General features: G+C 36.8%; 1 protein-coding gene across 2 annotated transcripts in view; it reads right to left on the reverse strand.

Moving 5' to 3' along the window:
- CHD7 (chromodomain helicase DNA binding protein 7) overlaps nt 1-19,050 on the reverse strand; it is a 226,721-nt gene extending 207,671 nt beyond the window's left edge. The window contains exons 1-2 of one of the 2 annotated variants that reach the window (XM_051970147.1): nt 18,726-19,050; nt 15,874-15,974 (exon numbers count right to left, since the gene is read on the reverse strand). The gene's annotated coding sequence lies outside the window, so the exon portion shown is untranslated. The remainder of the gene's footprint in view (nt 1-15,873; nt 15,975-18,725) is intronic. The other variant, XM_051970149.1, reaches the window with a different exon arrangement.
- Between the last annotated feature and the right edge of the window lie 1,092 nt (nt 19,051-20,142).

The following is a 20,142-nucleotide window of genomic DNA, read 5'->3' on the forward strand; positions in this document are numbered from 1 at the left end:
TTATATTAACTAGTATTTATATAGTGCCCTCTTTTTTTAAAGTAGGACATTTGTCCTCTACTTCCAGAGCATCTTTCCCATTCTCCATAATTTTCAAACTCAGCTCCTCAAAAGCTCTTTTGAACAAAAATTGCTTTCCAATACATTAATAAGTCCCTGTCACACATAGTTGACCTTCCTCTTCCTTCCTACTTCTCCATCAATCAATAGACAAACATTTAGTAGGCAACTACTATATCTAGGGATGTGCCAGATACCAGAATGACAAAGATACAAATGAAACAGTCTCTGCCATCAAGATTATATATATTGAGTAAAACTCATTTTGGGATTCATTTTTTTTTTTTTTTGTGAAACTACATAATAAAATGTGAAGTCCCATTAAAACATATAAGCACTAAGAGAAATGTCTGGATTTAAGTCCTGCCTCTGACACAGACTCATATACTGTACTACCTGTGAGCAAGCACTTGACCTATTAGTGCCCCAAGCAATTCGCTAAACCTATGTAATAGAAGATATGTCTATCTCCATTGATCAGGAAAATTGCCACACAATGATTAATTTCCCCAAACCAATAAAATCACAGGTCCAGATGCCTCCTTCAAAAAAAAAAATTTGTAAAAACTTAGTATAGAGCTTTACACATAGTTAAATAGCCCTTTGCAAATTTATGTTGAATTGGTTAGCATTCATCATACACTGGACAGAACAAAAACATCATGTTTATTGTTAGAGCTGAAAGAGATCTCATCAATTATATTGTCCAAACATCTCATTTTATAAATAAGGAAACTGAAACCCAGAAAGATGGCAATGACTTGCCTAAAGTCATATGGAGAGTAGCTGGCAGAAACAAGATTTGTGCCAGGATCCTCCAGTGTCTTTTTATACATACACACATATGTATGTATATAAAAGTATATATACACAAACATATGTAAAAATAATAGCAGCTTTTTATTTTTCAAAATACATGCAAAGATAGCTTTCAACATTCACTCTTGCAAAACTTTGTGTTCCAAATTTCTCTCCCTCCCTTCCCACATCCTCTTCAGCAAGTAATCCAACATAGGTTAAACAGAAACAATTCTTCAATACATATTTCCATATTTATCATGCTGCACAAGAAAAATAAGATCAAAAGGGGAAAAAACAAGAAAGAAAAAAACAATCAAGCAAACAACAATAATAAAAAAAAGATGTCAATACTATGTTGTGATCCACATTCAGCCCTCATAATCCTCTTTCTGAATGCAGATAGAATGATGAATCTCCATTACAAGACTACTGATTTTGTCCTGAAATACCTCGTTGAAAAAAGCTAAAAACATCAGAGTGGATCATCACATAATCTTTTTGTTGCTGTGTGCAAAGTTCTTTTGGTTATACACATTTCACTTAGCATTAGTTCATGTAAGTCTCTCCAGGCCTTTCTGAAATCATGCTGCTGATTGTTTCTTATGGAACAATAATAGTCCATTATATTCATATACCATAACTTATTTAGCCATTCCCCAAATGATGGGCATACATTCAATTTTCAGTTCCTTGCCACTTCGAAAAGGACTTCTACAAACATTTCTCCAATGTCTTTTCACAACAACGTTTCTACCTGACATTCCTCAGTCTCCTACCTCTTAACTTAGCTTGTACCATACAAACACTACGTGCATTTACCAGTCTTTGACTGGGGCCACGTATTCTAATATCATGATAGGAATGCCCCTTGCTTAAAGCTGTCCTGAAGCTCAATCTCCTCCAAGACATATTGCCAACTATTCATACTCATTTCTCACTTCTCTATTCCTTCTAAATTCAGAACAATACTTAATGATATACACCTCATTCTTTAGTTTCACAAGGGTCAGTCTTTTTTCCCCAAATGAACTAGAAATTCCTTTAAGAGCTGAGAACTGTGTCACAAGCATGGTTAGCAAAGTTCTAGGCAAAGTAGACTTGTCAGATGTTTAACAATCTAGAGGTATTTAAAAGACTGCCTACCCACCAGATAAAAATAAGGACATATTTCTTTAGTTGCTTCCAAAGTATGTAAATAATTTTCATAGCCTTGAATGAAAAATATTTCTTCTTCAGGAATGTTAAATTAAAAATAAATTTATTCTTTCTTTTTTAATAATAAGCATGCATTGATAATTAGCTTCCCTTCTTTGGGATTCTTGCATTCTTCATTTACATATTCCTCTTCTAAAATGCCTTTTTATAATATAAATTTAAATTTCTTGAGTCACCTAAATAACCATGTATAGCAATTAGCTTTTAAAGTAGGCTCGTGCTGCCATTATCCCACCAATATCATTTATAAAGAGGCTTAATTCTACTTCATTCTTCACTCTTTGCCCACCCTCTGAGGCATATGTCTCTACAAAGAGTCTTTGATTGTATCCCAAAATTTTGTAAATCAGTTGTTTCAAATGTTGAATGTTTTATTCTCAAAAGAAATACTGTAAATGTTTGGGTACCCAAGTCAATCTAAAAAAAAAAACAAACAAAAAACCCACCATAGTCTTAACCCATAAGAACCTAAAATATATTATTTCAACTGTAACAAATCACCATTAAAATAGTTCTCTAGGGGAAAGGGAAGGTGAAAACCTTCCAAGCTCTTTCTAGGAATGCTAAGAATACCGCCCTTTTCCATTCCACCAAGGAAAAAAGAGCTCAATGTGAAGGAAGGGATGATAAGGCAAACATTGCTGGGAACTACTAATTTAACTATACATACATAAGTGATATAGCCAATCACTCCCCAGGTTCTCTAAATTGGGAAACATGAGGTGGAAGAAAGAGCTAAAAACATGGACTCCACTGATTAATGCAAGTCACAAATCAAGTATTCTTAAACTATGAAATGTCTATTGCTTATTCATTACATTCATTCATTTAAGTGCCTTCTAGGTGCCCATGCTACACTAGGTATTATACAAAATACAACAAATAAAATGCAGCCTGTCATCATGGAACTTGTAGTCTAATAAGGGAGGTAATAATATGAACAAGTTCAATTTCTACAAATATTTAAATGTTTACTGTATACAGAAGATTCTGATGTGCACATGGAGAAATATAAAATTCAGATAAGAAAAAAACTTATCTCATGGTAAGTGTAGAAGGGAGATATGCTATATACATAAATAACTTTAATACAAAATACTAAATGCATAAGAGAATTACAGAGTTATATGGAGGCCAATAAGGGAAAGATCATTACCAACTGGGGGAGGCTTTATGGAAATAATAATATTTGGATTGTTGTGCCTAAAGGAAAGCTAGGTAAGCAATAGCCAAAGAAGGGGACAAAAAGTAATCGAGGCATACAGAAAGCATAAGTAAGGTCAAAGAGGTAAGAAAACACTACAACATAAAGCAAAATCAAGATTTCTTCTGAAGAAGGAAGATACAATTGGTTGGAAGCATCAAAGACTGCTTCAAGGAAGATAGCATTTGAAGTGGGTTGTAAAGAGTGGACAGAATTTCATAAGTTGCTATTAAAGTGGGGGAAAAGTAGGAGGAACTTTCAGAATGTCAAGCCTTAGTGACAGGAAAAAATGATGATGCCCTTGACAACAATAGGAAAATCAGAAACAGGATCTATTTGGGGAAAAAACATGATGAATGTGCACTGGAATATGCCTAATTTGTGGTGTTGACAGGACACCTAAAAAGAGCTATCTAGTAATTTGATATAAATAAAGAAGTGGAATTTTAGGAGTCACATGTAATCGTTAAAATTGGGCAATTAGGTGGGCCTGGAGTTAGGAAGACCTGAGTTCAAATCCAGCCTAGTTTACTAGCTGTGTGATCCTAGACAAGTCACTTAACCCTATTTGCCTCATTTGAAGAGTTGGAAAATGAAATAGCAAACTACTGCAATCTCTCTGCCAAGAAAACTCCAAATGAGGTTACAAAGAGTCAGACACAACCAAACAATAATAATAATAGTTGAAGAATCTTAAATTGGCCTTTTATCTTTCCTTTGGCAAATGAAACCTTAGGAGACACCAACTTTCACCCAGCAAGAGGAAAAAAGGCTATCAAGTGAAAAACAAGAGGGGAAAAGGTGGATCTGTGGCATAAAATATAGGCAGGGATTTCAAAGATCATCCAGAAGAATGTGAGATCACCAAAACCAAGAGAGGTCAGTTTCAAGAGGAAAAACATAGCCAACAGTATTAAAGGCTATTAAAATCAATTTAATTAGCATTTCTTAGCATGTCAGTGAAAGGCATTACATGGGAGACAGAGACAAAAATACAAACTTCTATTCTCAAGAAGCTAACATTTGGCCAGGAGGAGAGTGGACTTCTTTATATTCAAAGTTCCTTAAGGACAGATGTGTAAATTAGAAGTCAGTTACCTCAACAAAGTAATTACTCTTAAATATTAAGTATATTAATTATGATAATAGCTACTGTGGAAATAGGAGCTACCAATTCAGTAAAGTTTTAGTTGCTATAAGATAAATCTGAATAAGAATTATCCCCTATAAAATTTAACACATATCCCTCAATTTTTTTTTCACATATACTCCAGTATGGCTATTTTAACATGCAAAAAACCACCAGACTTATTCTACTCTTTCTAATACATATTAATATTAGACTATGCTTCCAGAAATTAACTAATTATCTTTTTTAACTTGTCATGCTCTCACAGACTACTATGGGTATCACTTAACATTTCCAAATTACTTTTGATTTAATATGCTTATTTAGAGCTTTGCTTTTCAATATGTTAAAATAACACAACAAGAATTTTGAGAAAAATTCATAGATAACAAATAATCATTATACAATTTCTTCAGAAACCAATTTTTTTTGTAGTCTTCACTTATGCAAAGTACAAAAATATCTAATGTATACTTCTCCTCTCCTACTCCCATCAACTTAAAATTACTAACTTCATGAGTTTTCATGACCTGCTGGCCAACTTTTGGTGAAGAATCTCTACCTATTTTGCTAGACTAATCCCTAAAAAAACATAAAAAGATAGACAGATACATAGATAGGCATAACTACAGATATACTGAGACAGACATATAGTTGGTCACCAGATCTGAAACTTTACAGTGAGTTTCATATGACCCTCTAGAACTTTCATTTTGCACCCGTCAGAGTAAACTTTATGTCACAATGAACAAGATAAGAACTTTATCCAATATCAGACAGAAATGTTAAAATACAATAATTCTCATTAAGGAAAAATATTATTAAGCTATTAGAATAAAGTCTCAAAAAAGAAAATAAGCTATCCTAATTTTCACAACAGATTTTTATGTAACTTCCTAAATTAATCCCCATATTTTCATTTTAATACTGTAAAAAAACTGTTCATTTTTAATGGTACATTAAGAATAGTGTCTACCTTCCCTTGGGTATACTGTCATGCCAAAATAACTTTCCTAACAAAAAGTAGCATCTGAAGAAGAATGCTAAAATGTAAAAAGAGACTTGAATTTTAAAGTCTAATTGTAAGCCATTATATTAAAATATTTTAAAATAGAATATGAAAATGTTTTAATTAAGAAATTACAGCCAATAATTATAACTATTTAAAAGTTTTCATAACTTCTATATTCAAGATGCTAAGAGGACAAGAAAGAGACTCAAAGAATAAGGTAGTCTTTGCCATCAAGGAATCTAATTCTAATATGGGTAACAAAACAAGTATATAAATTAATAATATAGTAAACATCACAAGTGCTATAAGAAATTCAGGATAATGTAAAGAAGTTGGGTTTTGTTTGTTTTGTTTTGTTTTTTCAGGGGGATTAGGAGATGGAACATTGGCTTACAGAAAAAAAAAAAAAAGTGTTCCTGATTCTGGAGTTCCTAAAAAGAATAGGTAGGATTTATACAGGCAAAAGAGGGAAGGAAGAGAGGCTAATCAAGTCATTCTGAGTAGAGACAACAAAATTATAGAAACAAAATCCCAGATGTTCAGTGGATAACAAGTATCCCAGCTTGACTCTAAGTGGGACATAAGGCTAGGAAGGCAGAGCACTGAGTAAATACCTTTTAACACCAAGGCAAGGAATTTGGACTTTATTTAGAAGGCAATAGAGAGTTTACGAAAGTTTTTAATGGGGGAGGGGGTGGGGTGGAAAAAGCAACATGATCAGAACTAAATGAAAATTAACAGAGGGCAAAATGGAAAGAAGAGGAAAGTGCAGACTACTTTTGTTAATGAGATCCTAAACTTAGGAGGAACTAATAGTAATGGAAAAGAGTGGATGGAAGACAAATGTTTTGGTGGCAGAAGCAACCAAATTTAGCAGCTTATTCAGTGTTAGACAAGAGAGATGGAGGAAGTGAGGAAACATTTTATAGATTGCAAAAAAATTGAGGGCATAGACTGCAATTTGTTCATCTTTCTATTTTTCTCAACAATCCAGCAGTGCCTTCTAATTAAAAGGCCTTTAAACAGTTTTTAACATAAATAACCATATATGTATACACACATTGCTAAGCATTGAATAGTAACAATTCAGCATTTTGCTATGCCTACATCATGGGGTGTGTGTGTGTGTGTGTGTGTGTGTGTGTGTGTTTGGAGGGGCAGTGTAGCACAGTGAAAAGAAGGCTGACTTTGAAGCCAAGAAGACCTGGTTTTCAAATCTCTCCCTTAATGTTGACCAGTTAGCCATATGACTCTGGACATGTCACTTAACCTCAGCGTCCCAGGCAATTAAGACTAAAATTTAAAGAACAGGTGCTAAGCTGCATTAAAAGAAGCAATTTTCAATCAGAGTCCCCTAATGGATGGGCTCCCAGGTCTAGATTTATTTTAAGTTATTTTTAATGCTTTAATAATAACTATTTTAGTTCCTTGAAAATCCCTAAACATCTGTTCTATTTTATAGATAGGTCCAGAAGAAAATGGACCAGAAAGTTGGTACAGGTCCAGCTCATTGCTTTTCTCTTCCCTATAGGGGTAGGAGTAGATCATGGCACTGATGATGCCTATCTTTAACGCCTTGGAGAGATTGGGGGAAAGCAGAGATAAGGAAGAAGCATGATCATATGAGGCTGGGTAGAAAATGGAAACCGATTAGTTCTCTCTCACTCCTTCCAATCTAGTTTGTGGCAACAGCTTATTTGTTTACACGTTGGCAAAGACAAATCATATACCTAGCCTTTGTTATTTCAAAAGAAAATAGTGAGAGGAGGTCTCAAGGAAAAGGATTAAATGCTACGCAAGGAACCTAATGACGGCAGTTTGGATAGACTGAGACACTGTAAGCATCCTAATATATAAAGCAACAAACATGAGGTTAAATTCCTTTTAGTCACATCGATGAAGAAATGAGTTTCCACTTAAAAACTATGAAATTTTGGTTAAGAAATGTTCCACTGCTAATAGCCAGTTATTATTTAGCTATATTCAACCTCACTGATTTGTTTATAGAGGATGAAATTTTATAGGGAGAGACTTGGAAAGTCTAACTGTAGGACTCTCTTCCATTGTCCTGAAGCAAACAGAGCCATGGACCATGCTGTTCGTGGAGTTTTCTTGGCAAAGACACTGCTATTTCCTTCTCCAATGGATAAGGCAAAGGAAGCTTAAGTGACTTGCCCTGAGTCATATAGCTAGTAAGTATCTGAGACAGAATTTGAACTCAAATCTTCCTGCCTCCAAGCAGAGCACTCTATCTACTCAGCCACCTAGCTGCCACCTGATCTCTTCCACAATAGCCTAAAAATACTTTAATGCCAGTAATAGGATCACAGATTGAAACCTAGCAAGGCCCTCAGATGCCACTTAGTCCAAACCCCTAATTTTATAGATGAGGAAGCTGAGGACTACAGAAATTAAGGTCACACATGTAATAAATGTCACAGGTAGAATTTCAACCTCTATTCTCTTACTTCAAAGCCAGTGACTCCTTCCACTATACTATGATGCCTGCCAGTCTTCTAGATCTGACCCAGTTTAATCACTATAGCTGATCATTTGTGATGTTACCAGTGTTTCAGAAGAATTATAGGTTTGAAAAAAGTGAGAAATATAAAATACAGATATAGTTTTAATTACAGAAATAACAGCAAAAGTTGGTAATTAGTGAATATTGTAATAGCTATATACAATAAATGAATCACAGAATAGAAGAATTTTTAAACTTGAAGGGAACTCAGCAGCCATCAAACCCAATCCATACCTGAAAATGCATTCCTATTGAAACATGATATACCTAACAAATGTCAACCTCATGTCTATGTCTATTACATTTATGTATAGATAACTGTTTGTTAGAAAGTTTTTTATGTCAAATCTATCTCTCTGCAATTTCCACTCAGAACTGTGGTCACATTCTGTCCTATAAGGTTAAACAAAACAATTAGTATGGTAGGTAGGGCAGAATTAGGAAAATCACTGGATTGAAGTTAAACCAGCTATGAAATCTTAGTCAAGTCTCTCTACTTCTTCTAAGCATCAGTTTCATTATTTATAAAATTAATAAGTTGGATCACATTGGCTTCTAAGGACCCTAAACATCTTATGGCTGATAGTCTGATTCTAAATTGTGACTCTATTTTAAGCAACTATGCTTCTGAATTACCTCTGTTACCAATATTAGGTAACATAGCTATTTTGTAAAGCAAAATAACCAGAAATGATTTACTAACATCAAAATTACACATAAATATGAATTGCCAATTCAGTACCTAGAGAACAGTAAAAACAATTACCTAATCACTATTTCATGTCATTTGTTCATTTTAAATCATTATGTTACCTTAGTAATACAGCACACAACAATACTACATAACATTTTAACAGAATAGCATGTGCTGATATGGCATACTAAGATAGACTTTTGATAAATACTTGACTAAGGATTTTTTCTTTTCTGGGTAACACACTTTAGGAATAGGTAATCTTAAAAGTGTCTTGCTGCACTCTCTAAACTGAACTATGAGTTCAGTTAATCCAACAAGCATTTAGTCTATTAATGTATAGTATTATTTTGCCCTATTGATCACCTGATAGGGAAACAGAATAGAAAGAACCATTCAAGCCATTTAAATATGCTTCATTACTTAAAAGATTTTGAAATGGCTAAAATATTTCATGTGTATTTTTTTTATAAGATCCACAAATTTGAGGTTAGCTAAAGTAAAAATGCAATAACCAACAAGTACACATACATAGGACAATAAAGCCATCACAGTCAGGGACTTTTTTAAAGTTTAGTTACTTTAAGTTAAGGATGTTATTTCAAAGCAAGGCAAGGTATTTATTTACTCTAATGGGATAGTCACATAACCATTAAATAGGGTGCAAGACAGTTTATCCTTCAAAATAAGGTATTTACTTTCTCATTTACCTTTGGTTATCTGAAAGAGTTACAACAAAGTTACAAAGAATTCAAAAAAAATCTGCTAGCTTGGGTTCTTTTCCTAGTTCAATGGTAAAATATTTAGTTTAGAAACTGAAGGCCTTCTATCTAATATATATACATATATTAATATGAATCATATGAATGATTTGTGGCAGTACTTAGGAGTATTAAAAATATGAATATAAAAATTTTATTGTGCCTTCAGTATCAACTTGTTAGGTTTTTTCCATCCTGATTTTCATAGCGTTTTAGAGGTTTTTTTTTTCCCTTGAGATAGTACAGAAGGGGGAGTAGGGAAGTAAAGGAGGCACATGGGCTTTTTGGTAAGCAAAATTACCTCCAAATAGCTAAAGCTCTTAACAAAAAAAAAAAAAAAAAAAAATCATAAACTACCCAACTATCCCACATATTATATTACATAAAGGAAACATGGCACAGGATAGGAATACATTCATATATACTCACTCTGGGTGTCTCTGTGTGTGAGTACACAAAGAAAAAGATATGTTCAATCTACCACAACCATCTAAACTTCTCAGTCTAATATATAAAACTCCATCTTCATTCCACTCTCACTGACCATGGTCTACTTTCTCATTGAGTTTGCTAACTGATCATATAATAGCAATAGGAAGCATTAAGTTTTCCAACCAATGGCAGAAACATATTGATTACAGAACTTCAACAACAGGAGCCTCTTACACGATCCTTAAGATTGATGAAAACCATAGCAAGAAACTCCAAACAGCCATATTACCTGTTCTATCTTCTCTTTAGTTACTCCACTAAGTTCCTGAAAGATAGGCAACCTCTACCCTACTCAACAGACAAGCATATGTATATGCACATACCTGCACAAATACATGTACACACATACAAGCACAAAATCTTCCTTACTCTTCCACTTAAAACTATACCATAGAAGTCATAGAACCATAGAAAGGAGGCTTTCCATTTGAGCACTTTTGTTCAGAGAGGGAATTTCATAAACTACAACATTTATTATTTTGAAGATCAAATGAGACAACAGATTCCAAAATAATTTGTATTTTAAAACATATAAAATTTTATTTTTAAAGTGTCTTAAATCCAAGCAATCAAATCAATGCTTCCAAATCTATTCCACAGCAGTTTCACTACTCTTAAGGTCAGTTTAATCATAGTATTTGACTAATCCAAAAGCAAAAAAAAAAAAAAAAAAGTAACCCTTTCATTAAAAGTTTTCCTCCTAGCAACTAAAAAGGCCTAACTTGGTCCTTGTAGAGTCCAGCTTCTTAAAATGTGGTTTCGACTCCACATGGAGTCTCATAACTGAATGTGATTTATTATCGGTAAATTATGATTTATTAATGGTAAATGTTTGGTTTGTAGACTTATTTCGCATACCTATATACCCAGGGTCACATAAAAATTGCTTGGGCAAAAAAAAAAAAAAAAGGTTTGGGAGTGGGAAAAGTTTAAGAAGTCCTGCATAGATGACTAAACCTTTCCTGTTTAGAAAGAAAAAAAAAAGTTAAATAAATGTGCATTCAAAACAGAAATAACCTACAAGGAAAATGTAACAAATAACAAAAACATTTTTATAATTGCCACTTGAATAATTAATTCTACTTTTTAAAAAATAGATTTAACCTCTTTATTCCTAATATTAACAAACATCTGATTTTAAAAGCAAAAGTGAGTAAATCAGAAGCACATTTGTAAAACAGGGGAGGGGGAAGTCCATTAAAAATCATTACATAACAGTATTGAGGTCTCCTTTGGCTTAGTGTCTCATAGAACATTTAAAATCAGAAAATTTCAAGTTTTTAAAAATTAGTTCAAGTTGATTTCTTTCATAAATTGCTTATTACCAGAGTAACTTAAGACTCAATTTATTAGTCAGTAGCTTCAAAATAACAAATACAAAAAAATATTCACTTTCCTCAATGATTAGGATAAGGTTCTAGACACAAATTGCTTTTTTTCTAGATAATTATTCAATTTATTTCTATCAGATGAACAATATTGCAACGCTTTCTTAAAATTGCATGTAACTCCCTCAAGGAGGAATATATAACACTGAAAACATAGGGGGCCACAATGGCAATCTACCAGGGGCCCATGGGCCTTATTGCATCATTTACATAACTAGTAACATAATGACAACCTCTTGATTCCTTCACTATTATTTCACCAGTGTGGAAGTACAAAAAAAGTGAGGTGTGGCCAAGTGTAGTAATGGTGTGGAGTTGCCACAATTATAAGTACATTCTATCAACTGCATACATTTACTTAGATCAACCAAGCCCAAACATGCTACTAAGGAGAGCAAAGAAAAGGTGGCTAGGAGGAAATTGGTCTGATTATTAGTAGTATGGACAACCACTTCAACAACTTTTTAGGTCCATAGGATTGGGGACCTTCCATAAACTGCCTGCAAGGAAAAAAAAAAAAGCCAATATATTTGCAAACAATGGCATGAATTAATAAGATTTTGTCCAGAACTGACTGCCACCAAGAGCATATATGAATCCATGCAAGAAGCTGCATAACTAAATTGTCAATAAAATCTAATATTATAAGCATTTTAAAGGGCCACTAAAACATAGTATATTCCTAATTTTACATCAGCAGAAGCTTTGAAACAAATCTCAATTAATCTTTGATGTATAATTATCATTATTTTAAGATCTGTTTTCCATTTGACTTATAAACATTATATAAAAGGTTCATGAGAAAACATTTCACAGAATGAGAGACTGTCAGTTAGAAGTAACCAGAGGCTATCAATTCCAATCTGTAGCTGAACAAGAATCTTCCTCTAAAACTAACTTATTAGTAGTTTTATAGTTCCATTCCAATTTTATGTCTTCTAGCACATTACAAAGAAGAAATCAAATTTCTGAAATTTATCTTTTTTTTTTTTTTATCAAAGTATGCTAAGGAAAATCAATCACACTTGCATGTACTTAACATCACAATAAAAGAGAATATAACTAAAATATTTATTGTATGTCTTCATTTAAAAGTTAAACTTTGGAATAGCCACCCATCTTTTTCTTTGTGATTAATAATAGGGATTTTTTTAATGCTAACATTTCACAATAAATGTGTATTTTTATAAGCACTTTTAAAAATCTACTATCATAAGCTCCTATGGCTTTCTAAAAGAGAAGATACCTATTGAGAAGTGATATTAGTGACAGAAGGCAGTGTGGTACATTGGAAGGCATCTTGGCATATTAAGATTCCTAGAACTGGCTCTATGACTAAGTAGTCTTCTTAGGTAGGCAAGTAAACCTACCTCTCCGAACCTTGGTTTTCACATCTGCAGAAGAGGGGCTGGGCTAGTTCACTAAGGTCCTTTCCAGTTCTTACATTGCAAGTAATGCTGTGTTCTATGCTAAAATTCTAATGCCCTTTAAGCCCCAGTGCAAATCTCACTTCTTCCCAAAAGCCTTCCTTAGTCTTTTCTATATATAGATGATCTTTCTCTGGACCCTAATAGAGTCCTATACATACACACACACACACACACACACACACACACACACACACACACACACACAACTTCTCATATATTTTATGAGTTCCAGGAAGTGGGGACAGTATCTTATTTAATTTTTGTTTCATCTCCATCACTTAGAAATGTTCTACATATAACAGATGCTTAATACATCTTAGTTGAATGAATGAAATAATACCCAATATTTATATAATATTTTAATATTTGCAAAATACGATCTCATATGAGCTTACCCACAAAATAGTTACAAGTTTTATAATTGACATTTTATAGATGAGAAAATAGAGGCTCAGAGGTTAAATGATTTATTAGTGATCATATAGCTAGTCAAGTATCAGAGATGTGATCTGAATCTATGTCTGCTTGACTACAGGTCCAATATTCTATCTATTCATTACTCTATATTGTATGGTTTCTATTCAATAATGTCTTTTTTCTATTTGAGTATGAATTTTGTAGGATTCTGATGAAAAAATTGTGGTACAGTTTATAATTTTTGGTATCCCATTAAAAATAAAATAATATTCATAATTGATGTTTACCTAACTTTCCCAGCTCATAATCATAATCCTGACATTATAAGATTTTAAGTAATATCTGAATTAGAATAATGGAATTAAAGGCCAAGTTATCTTCAACACTTCAGATTAGCTATAATATTTATCTCAGATGTCAGCATAGACATTTTATTTAGTGGTAATAACAAATAGTATGTTCAATGGAAGGAAAAGAGAAAGTATTATTTGCTAAACTAATGGAGTGATGATAGTTTTAACAGATTTGTTTCATTTGTTAACTTTGTATCAAATCTTAGTTTACTTGCATGTGAATACATATACACACCACCTATTGCCTTTCTCATCCTGGTGCTCTAATTATTTCTTGACCTACCTTTTATACTATTTTTTTAAAATACCAATTCCTATCTTACAGAGTTTAAAGCTAACTGATCAATAAATGGAAAGATTACAACAAAAAAAGCTATTATACAAAAATTGAGACAAATACACCCATTTGGAATTTACCATGACAATGCAAAGAGTCATATTACATTAGAACATTCCTATCATGATCTCATACTTCAACAAAATATTCCTTCTCTTTCCTTTTTAACAGATTGACCAACATAAGATATGTCTTTTTCCTTTATTGTTCTTACATAAAGTTAATTTGATCAGGAGGTTAAGTCATTTCCTGTTTGAACATAGCTCAAGTTTGGGGTAGAGGGGGTCATTTTTAAAAAGTTAATTATGTTTATTCTTTCATCACCTTATTTATATTCAACATTTATAACTGAGTCTGGTGTCCTCTATCAAACATGAAGACCTACACTGGACTCCTAAGTGAAAGAAGAACTACCACTATGAATCATTCATTCTTTTGACATTTTAATGCAAATATTTTAAAATTAAACTTTTTAAATAATGAAATTATAGTTATCTTCTGACAAAATTCTCGGTAGAATAAAAGAATAAAGCACTGCACAGTGCTTTTGGGGAAGAGTTACCATAAACTAATGAGTGTCACTACTCTTACATGTTACATGTGAATTCATCGGAACACATGAACAGGGCTCTCTTGAAACAAAAACAGTTTAAATTATGTGTCCTTTTCATCTAATAAAATTGTTAAAACTATAATGCAGAATTTCTAAATATTGAATTTGTATATGTATATGTATATAAATGAAGAAAAGTTCTTACATTCTTAACTAGTATTTTACAATGTCCCATTATTACCAAATCATCATTCTTAGAGCTGAATTTGACCTTAAAACTTTCCCAACTGTATCTCAAAGCATTTAGATTCATCACAATTACTATAAGGATATGAATACCCTATTCCTCACTTATTATCTCCCCTTCCTATTAAAATGAATACCTTTCAAACTAGAGTTTCCAATAATTAAATAATATTAAACCTAATATACAGGATCTTCAAACACTCATAGGAGATAATGATTATGGAACTGAAATTTACACTAATTAACAACAACCAATTATGGATGAACTCTTGAAAATGCTATTTTTAAAGTTAAAAAGGAAAAGCTACGTATATAAAAGTACTATTTTTAAAACTTGTCTTTTACACTGTGTTTGCAAAACTGTTTTGAAAGCTACCATTTTTCTTCAAAAGAGATGTATATAGCATGCTAAAACTATTCACGATAACCTTCTGGTATGATTTCCTCCTACTTTTCTATAACAGAGTACAGAGAAAAAAGTTCAATGTATTTTAAAATAAATCCATTTCAAAACTAGCATAACTTTACCCTAAACTGCAAATACCATTGTGAACTATTACTTTGCCTAACTAAAAACAGTTTAAAAGTGAAAAATATGCAACTATGATACTGTGATTCTGTATCATAAGAGGAAAAAAATATTTTAAATGCTATGAAGATAGAGCTAATTGTGTATAGAGTACACCACAAAACCTCGATAGACTTCTGAAATCTATGATTGGAATAATCACCTGTTAGAAGCCTAATTCAAATAGGTTATCTCCACCACCACCCCTTTCGGGTCACCTGAAAGAGAACTATTGCAACATTCAGTTTCTTAATAAAACAAAATTATTTCCTGATATTTGTCTTATCAAGCTCTCCAATTCCTTTTCTAAAATGTGTTCTGCAGACTGCCAGTTTTTAATGATTTTTTTTTTTCAGGAAAACTTTTAGTGAACAAGCAGGAACTCTCAGAATATCTTTTCCTTATTATCACCTAGAGATGAAGAGGCCAGTTCTACTATATGCCCCAAGCATCTAGCTTTCAGCCTTTTTATTATCATTGTCAATGAATGGGCCCCAGTCAAATTAAAGCTGCCATTTTAGGTTAAAGACTAGAGAGCCTCTGTTGTGCAACAGCAAGACAAAAACACTCCAAGCGACAGATGCACTCTTGTGATTGGGGGTTGGGAAGAATTATGGATTTCAACTTCATAAAAATCACTGAGTTATTTTTAATAGGGATTATACATATGTATATATGTACATACTTACACATTACTGCAAACTAACGGGAATTATAACTGGGATAAATCAGCTACTCATGCTGCTAAGATCATAGTCATTAAGATTTTTTTGTCGTCCTTAGAATAGATCTGTGAGGAAATGAACAGAAAAATTTTTTTCAACTGGATTGTTATGTTTAATGCGTGTTTCCCCAATTACTGAGACAGAAAATAAGGGGAGGAGGAAGGAGGGAACATCCCTTTTGGGAAGGTATTGCCCACTATAAACATTATTCAAAAATCTGATTTTCCGAAAGTAAGATCAGAGCATATATATCTTTAGTTTAAAAAAATAAGCTAATAAGAATGTCCGGTATATTTCAGAAACCAAACAAAGTGATGAATAATTTTTAATAAACTATTAAAAATGTGCTTGTTAAATAATATAAAAAAGAAAACTAAAAAGTACACTTAGCCTGTGGAGAGTTGGATAGTGTACCTAATTCTAGTAATTCAAAAGGAAACTCCCCATGTGGATTGCTACTTTTCTTTTGTCCATTGTCTGTTCAGGGGGAAAAAAACAACTACTTTAAACCGAGGCGTGAACAGTCTCTAAAAGTGACCTCTAGGGAAAAAAACGTCCGATCTATATGGCATGTGCACTATAAATACCACTTTCCTATTAGGGAGCACTCACAAAGGCAACAGAGCAATTAGTTTTGGGGGGTATATTCCCACAGTGAGGGTGTCCTCCTCTTATGTAATGCTATCAGGATAAATGAATGCAATGTAATGATGGCTGCTCGTAGCCTGCAGCTCCTTCTCCCGGAGACTCACCAACAATCCCCCCCACACACACAGATACACCACCACCACACACATGTACACACAGTGTCCGCTTCTCACTTCCACCCGCCCCGCATTTAACAGCTTTCACTGCCTCCACCGCACCGCCACAAAAACCCACCCCATTCATCCGGTTCTCCCAGTGGGGCAAACACACACGCACACCGAACCTCCGGTAAGCCCAGCTCCCAATGTGAATCAAACAAACAACACCATCCCCCTCCCACCCTCGCTGCTTCCCCCTCCTCTTCCTCTCCCCACTGACCGCTTGGCCTCAAACCACCTTTTCCGTTCACCCTCAAAATCGTTGTTATTTTAAGAGAAAAACCCACCCCAACCACCTCTGGGAGTCACCTGGTGACCCCCACCCACTCTCTGCCCCTAACCTCCAGGCAGTGTAAGGTGGGGGGAGGAAGGGAAGCGGAGTTGGGTTTCGAGGGTTAAGTCTCTATTATGCAGCAGCCGCCGCCACCGCCAACCCTAGTCCAGCTCGGCAAGGTAGTGTTATCTCTTTTCTCCTCCTCCCCCTCGAGTAACCCACCCCCCTCCTCCCCGCCCCTACTCTCCCTTCCCTCTTTCTTTCTTCTTCGGCTGTTAGGAGCAGCCGAGGAGCCCCGGGATCCCCCTGTCTCTAATGCGTGTAACTCTCCGTCGCTCCTATTCAGACCCTCCTCTCCTGCACTTTCCAGCTCTCAGGACAAACACCAGCACCTCGTGTTCTCTCCCTTCCTCCCCCTCCTCCTTTTCCCTCCCCCCCCCCAGTACTTCCTCCCCTCACAGTTGCCACAAGATTATCCTGTCCACCACTACCCCCCCCCAAACCCCCACCCAGCAAACCTCACAGGTTATTCCTCCGTGAGAAACCTCCGAAAGGAAAAACGAAATGCGCGTGGCAATGGGAAGGACTCACTTTGTTTAGCGCTTGTGTAGCCGCCGCCGCGGCGGCTGCTGCTGCTGCTGGGAGCAGTCAGCGTGGTCAGGTCCGGGGAGGAGGGGAGGGGAAGAGGAGAGGAGAGGGAGAGAGGAGAGAGAAGAGGGGAGGGGGATAGATCTCCCTGTCGTGATTCCCGGAGTCCTGTCCTTCCTTCCTCTCTCTCTCTCTCTCTTTTCTCTCTCTTTCTCTCTCTCTCTCTCTCTCTCTCTCTCTCTCTCTCTCTTTCTCTCTCTCTCTGTCCTCTCTCTCTCTCTCTCTCTCTCTGTCCTTTCTCTCTCTCGAATAGCCACCGCCACTTCTCTTTTCTTTTATCTACCCAGTTCTTCTCGTTCCCATTTCTTTTTCTCACAGTTAGTTTTACTCTCAACTTTTTTTTTCACCCTCGCTCTCTCTTTCTATTTAAAATAAAACCCTTAGTAACTCGTGCTCTGAAAAGGAAAGAGACGAGCAGCGGTGCGAGAGGAAACGCTCACACAAACACACACACTCACACACATTCACTTCTGTCCCCCATCCTCCTCCCTCCTCCCCCAGCAGCACAACAAAAAGCCATTTACATCCAAGGAAGTGACCCTACACACATACTGTGCAACACTCCGCCTCCCCCCCACCCCAGCTCAGCACACCCGTATCGGAACGGACCCATAGCTGCTCCCCCCAAACCGCGTTGTATAGTCCCCTTTCATCCCAGAGGCAAAAGTTAGAGGGAGGAGGGGGGAAACCGGAGAACGTTATTCTCTCCGCAAGTTAGGCAACCCCCCCAACACCCAGGGACCCACAGAGTGTGTGGGGATCGTCAACCCTGGCGGTGGCTGCTGCTGCTGCTGCTGCTGTGTCCAGGCGGCTCCTGCCGCCACCACCGGGTTATAACAGGGTAACCCCGGGGAAGGAGTCGCCGTGCGGTTATTCATCAGCACGGCTGCTCCCACCACCGCCTCCGGCCCCTGTCCTTGTCCCCCTGGGGTCCTCTCACGGCTTCTGCGTCCCCCTCCCTTCTATCGCACAGTATCAACTCCTCACTTAGACCCAACTCCGCTCCTCTCACTCCTCCGTCTTCCCCAAGTAGCAATTTCCTGCCGCCGCTCCTCCTCCCAGGAGGGAGCCCCGAGAAACTCACTCACCCAGTTGGCGGGGAGGGGGGGGGGTCTCTGCCGGTGCCCTCGGCCAGAGGGGAAAACAAAACCCAGAGCGGACCCCGGAGTTGAGCTGGGCTGCCGCTGCCAGGGGGGGTTTAATTCACGGGCAGAGAGTTGGCCGCGGGTGAAATGGGCTCTGGTGAGTTTCAGGGTCTCCGGGGTCCCCTAGTCCTCCTTTCTCCTCTTCTCTCCTTTGTGTAATTTCACTCGATTCAAGTTTAATCCGATAGTTCCCGAGCACGAGCGCGTCCGTCCGCAACACCAGAGCTCAACCCCCCGCGCCGCCGCCGCCGCCGCCGCCTCCGCTGCCGCCGCCGTCGCCGCCGCCGCCGCGGCTCCAGCACACCAGCGCCTGCGCGCCCCCGCGCTGCGCGCCCCCGCCACGCCGCCGCCGCTCAGCTGCCGCCTGTTCTCCCCGGAGGCGCGCCCGCGCCGCCGACACCTGACGTCAGTCATCGCCTGGTATAATTTATGCAAGAATTCGGCCGGGGTGGCTGTGGCTGAAGAGCTGGAGAGACAGAGAATGAGGGGGAGTGAAGGGGTTGGGGGGGAGGGTGGAGAGAGAGAGAGAGGATAAGAAACAGAAGACAGAAAGATAAGAGATGAGGATAGAAAGAGGGAATGAGAGGAAAAAAGGAAAATTAAAGAGAAGAATGAAGAAGCGAAAGGAAGAGAGAGAATGAGAAAGAAGAGGGAAGAAAAACAGGAGAGAATATGAGAAAGATTGAAAGAAGGAAGGCGAAAAAGAAGGGAAAGAATATGAGAGGGGGGAATGGAAAGATGGAGAGATGGAGAAAGATGAAATTGGGGGGAGGGGTTACTCATTCAGGAGTTCCACTTCCCGTCATAGAACGGGGACTGGAGGGGGATCTGGAGAATGTTTCTCAGTACTCTGGGCTGGCCTCACTGGCCTTTCTTCAAATAATAATAAATACTCTGGTGTTTGCCGAAGGTGTAGTGTGGGGCGGTGGTCGGGTGAAAGTGCTACTGTTGTAGCCCTGGGTAGTGCCACAAAGTTGATGACCTCCTCTTTCAGTTGATACAAACTCACAAGTACTAGTTCCGTTCCGCTCCGCAAGTTGCTGAAGGGGAGAGGAGGAGGTTGCTTTAAAGGAGAAGAGAGAAGAGTGCATATTTTAAAAAAGGAATTGCCACGTTTTCCACCTCACATCACCTTTCCTTGTGTGTCAGGGTGCAGCACTCCCCCGGGGTAGGAAGCTGTTTATTTAGAACCCTTTCCATTCAGCCAAATGTATGAGGAGGTGTTGCCCAACGCAACACAGACAGCCGCAACTCGAGGTGTTTGGAAATCTCTTCTGCAATTATCCTTCAACTTGAAATTAAGAGGCCTTTTATTTCTTTTCGAATTAAACCTTTTGAAATGACACTTCTTCATAAGTAA

The sequence above is a fragment of the Antechinus flavipes genome, chromosome 1 (genome assembly GCF_016432865.1).
Source record: "Antechinus flavipes isolate AdamAnt ecotype Samford, QLD, Australia chromosome 1, AdamAnt_v2, whole genome shotgun sequence".
NCBI classification, from domain to species: Eukaryota; Metazoa; Chordata; class Mammalia; order Dasyuromorphia; family Dasyuridae; genus Antechinus; species Antechinus flavipes.